The sequence below is a fragment of the Corapipo altera genome, unplaced genomic scaffold (assembly GCF_003945725.1).
Source record: "Corapipo altera isolate COAL_440 unplaced genomic scaffold, ASM394572v1 284, whole genome shotgun sequence".
NCBI lineage: Eukaryota > Metazoa > Chordata > Aves > Passeriformes > Pipridae > Corapipo > Corapipo altera.
Genome location: NW_020885795.1, coordinates 511 through 4,417, shown reverse-complemented (window position 1 = coordinate 4,417; position 3,907 = coordinate 511). Strand labels below are relative to the sequence as shown.

At 46.6% G+C, this 3,907-nt stretch overlaps 2 long non-coding RNA genes across 2 annotated transcripts in view; both read left to right on the top strand.

The window, feature by feature from the left end:
• The window catches only part of LOC113940815, a 2,114-nt gene extending 347 nt beyond the window's left edge, over positions 1–1,767 (top strand). The window contains exon 2 of the long non-coding RNA XR_003525545.1: positions 1,629–1,767. This is a non-coding gene — a long non-coding RNA (uncharacterized LOC113940815). The remainder of the gene's footprint in view (positions 1–1,628) is intronic.
• Positions 1–2,456, top strand: part of LOC113940814 — a 4,948-nt gene extending 2,492 nt beyond the window's left edge. The window contains exon 3 of the long non-coding RNA XR_003525544.1: positions 2,261–2,456. This is a non-coding gene — a long non-coding RNA (uncharacterized LOC113940814). The remainder of the gene's footprint in view (positions 1–2,260) is intronic.
• The last annotated feature ends 1,451 nt before the right edge of the window (positions 2,457–3,907 follow it).

The window sequence follows — 3,907 nt, the reverse complement described above, 5'->3', positions numbered from 1 at the left end:
TGCACTGCAATGGCCAGTCCAAACCCCTTGAAAATTTACTCGAAATGAAGATTCTTGCCAGAGAAAAGGTGCCACCACAGAAAGCTCTTTACTACCCAAGAAGTGCCCAGGCTTCCCCACCAACTACACCTCAAAGCCAAAGCTTCCAGACTTTTTTTCCTGGTGGAAAGAGCTGCTGTCTCATTTTTTCAGCCTTTCTCTGCAATGACCTGTACCACCTCCTGAAATTGAATCCAAATGACGATTCCTGCCAGACAAAAGGTGCCACCACAAAAACCTCTTACTGCCCAAGAAGTGCACAGACTGCCCCAACAACTGCACCTCAAAGTCAAAGCTTCCAGACTTTTTTTCCTGGTGGACAGGGCTGCTGTTCCCTTTTTTCAACCCTGCTCTACAATGGCCAGTCCCACCTCCGGAAAAATTGAATCCAAATGACGATTCCCGCCAGACAAAAGGTGCCACCACAGAATGGTCTTGCTGCCAAAGAAGTGCCCAGGCTGCCCCAACAACTGCACCTCAAAGCCAAAACTTCCAGACATTTTTTCCTGGTGGAAAGAGCTGCTGTTCAGTTTAATAAAGCCTGCACTGCAATGGCCAGTCCAAACCCCTTCAAAATTTACTCCAAATGAAGATTCCTGCCAGAGAAAAGACGCCACCACAGAAAGCTCCTCCTGCCCGAGAAGTGCCCAGACTGAAGAAACTACACCTGAAACCAAAACTTCCAGACTTTTTTTCCTGTTGGAAAGGGTTGCTGTTCTCTTTTTTTCAACCCTGAGCTGCAATGGCCAGTCCAAACCCCCTGAAAAATTGAATCCTAATGAAGACTCGTACCAGACAAAAAGTGCCACCATAGAAAGCTCTTGTTGCCCAAGAAGTGCCCAGGCTGCCCCAACAACTGCACCTCAAAGCCAAAGTTTCCAGACTTTTTTTCCTGGTGGAAAGAGCTGCTGTTCCCTTTTTTCTGTCCTGCTCTTCAATGGCCAGTCCCACCTCCTGAAAAATTGAATCCAAATGAAGATTCCTACCAGACAAAAGGTGCCACATCAGAAAACTCTTACTGTCCAAGAAGTGCCCAGGCTGCCCCAACAACTGCACCTTTAACCAAAGCTTCCAGAGTTTTTTTCCTGGTGGAAAGGGCTGCTGTTCCTTTTTTTCAGCCCTGCTCTTCAATGACCTTACCCACCTCCTGGAAAATTCAGTGTAAATGAAGATTCCTGCCAGACAAAAGGTGCCACCACAAAAACCTCTTTCTGCCCAAGAAGTGTCCAGTGCCCAGAAACTGCACCTCAAAACCAAAGCTTCCAGACTTTTTTTCCTGGTGAAAAGAGCTTCTGTTCAATTTCTTAAACCCTGCACTGCAATGGCCAGTCCAAACCACTTGAAACTTTACTCCAAATGAAGGTTCCTACCGGGGAAAAGGTGCCACCACAGAAAACTCTTGCTGCCCAAGAAGTGTCCAGGGTGCCCCAACAACTGCACCTGAAACCAAAGCTTCCAGACTTTTTTTCCTGGTGGAAAGAGCTCATGTTCCCTTTTTTCAGCCCTGCTCTGCAATGACCTGACTCACCTCCTTTAAAATTGAATGTAAATGAAGATTCCTGCCAGACAAACAGTGTCATTACAGAAAGCTCTTGCTGCCCAAGAAGTGCGCAGGCTGCCCCAAAAACTGCACCTCAAAACCAAAGATTCCAGACTTTTTTTCCTAGTGGAAAGGGCTGCTGTTCCCTTTTTTCAGCCCTGCTCTGCAATGGCCTGTCCTACCTCCTGGAAAATTTAATGTAAATGAAGATTCCTTCCAGACAAAATGTACCTCCACAGAAAGCTCTTTGCTGCCCAAGAAGTGTCCAGGTTGCCCCAATAACTGCCCTTGAAACCAAAGCTTCCAGGTTTTTTTCCTTAGGGAAAGAGTTGCTGTTCAGTTTAATAAACCCTGTACTGCAATGGGCAGTCCAAACCCCTTGAAAATTTACTCCAAATGAAAATTCCTGCCAGACAAATGTGCCACAAGAGAAACCTCTTCCTGCTCAAGAAGTACCCAGGCTGAAGGAACTACACCTGAAGTCAAAGCTAACAGACTTTTTTTCCTGGTGGAAAGAGCTACTGTTCCCTTTTTTCACCCCTGCTCTGCAATGACCTGACCCACCTCTTTTAAAATTGAATGTAAATGAAGATTCCTGCCAGACAAAAGGTGCCACCACAAAAACCTCTTGCTGCCCAAGAAGTGTTCAGGCTGCCCCAATAACTGCACTTGAAACCAAAGCTTCCAGACTTTTTTTCCTAGTGGAAACAGCTGCTGTTCCCTTTTTTCAACCCTCCGCTGCAATGGCCAGTCCCACCTCTTGAAAAATTGAATCCAAATGAAGATTCCTACCAGACAAAAGGTACCACCACAGAAAACTCTTCCTGCCCAAGAAGTGCCCAGGCTGCCCCAACAACTGTACCTGAAACCAAAGCTTCCAGACTTTTTTTCCTGTTGGAAAGAGTCACTGTTCCTTTTTTTCAGACCTGCTCTGCAATTGCTTGACCCACCTCCTGAAAAATTGAATGTAAATGAAGATTCCTGCCAGAGAAAAGGTGTCATTACAGAAAGCTCTTGCTGCCCAAGAAGTGCCCAGGCTGCCCCAACAACTGCACCTCAAAGCTAAAGCTTCCAGACTTTTTTTCCTGGTGGAAAGGGCTGCTGTTCCCTTTTTTCAACCCTGCGCTGCAATGGCCTGTCCCACCTCCTGGAAAATTGAATGTAAATGAAAATTGCTGCCAGAGAAAAGGTGCCACCACAGAAAGGTCTTTGCTGCCCAAGAAGTGCCCAGGCTGAAGCAACTACCCCTGAAGCCAAAGCTTGCAGATATTTTTTCCTGGTGGAAAGGGCTGGTGTTCCCTTTTTTCAGCCCTGCTCTGCAATGGTCGGTCCTACCTCCTGCAAAAATTGAATGTAAATGAAGATTCCTGCCAGACAGAAGTGCCACCACAAATACCTCTTACTGCCCAAGAAGTGCCCAGACTGAAGCAACTACACCTGAAACCAAAGCTTCCAGACTCTTTTTCCTGGTGGAAAGAGCTGCTGTTCCCTTTTTTCAGCCCTTCTCTGCAATGGCTGCTCGCACCTCCTGGAAAATTGAATCCAAATGAAGATTCCTGCCAGACAAAAGTTGCCACCACAGAAAGTTCTTCCTGCCCAAGAAATTCCCAGGCTGCCCCAACAACTGCACCTCATTTCCAAAGCTTCCAGACTTTTTTTCCTGGTGGAAAGATCTACTGGGTTTTTTTTCATCCCTCCTCCGAAATGGCCTGTCCCACGTGCTGAAAAATTCAACCGAATGAAGATTCTTACCAGACAAAAGGTTCCACCACAAAAACCTGTCACTGCCCAAGAAGTGCCCAGGCTGCCCCAAAAACTTAACCTCAAAGCCAAAGCTTCCAGACTTTTTTTCCTGGTGGAAAGAGCTGCTGTTCCCTTTTTTCAGCCCTGCTCTCCAATGGCCAGTCAAAACCCCTTGAAAGTTGAATCCAAATGAAGATTCCTGCCTGACAGAAGGTGCCACCACAGAAAGTTCTTGCTGCCCAAGAAGTACCCAGGCTGCCCCAACTACTCCACCTCATTGCCAAAGCTTCCAGACTTTTTTTCCTGGTGGAAAGAGCTGATCTTCCTTTTTTTCAGCCCTGCTCTGCATTCCCTTCTCCCACCTCCTGAAAAATTTTCTCAAAATGAAGATTCCTGCCAGACAAAGGGTGCCACCACAGAAAACTCTTCCTGCCCAAGAAGTGCCCAGGCTGCTCCACGAACTACACCTCAAATTCAAAGTATCTAGACTTTTTTTCCTGGTGGAAAGAGCTGCTTTTCCCTTTTTTCCTGCCCTGCTCTGCAATGATCTTTCCCACCTCCTGAAAAATTTACTCCAAATGAATA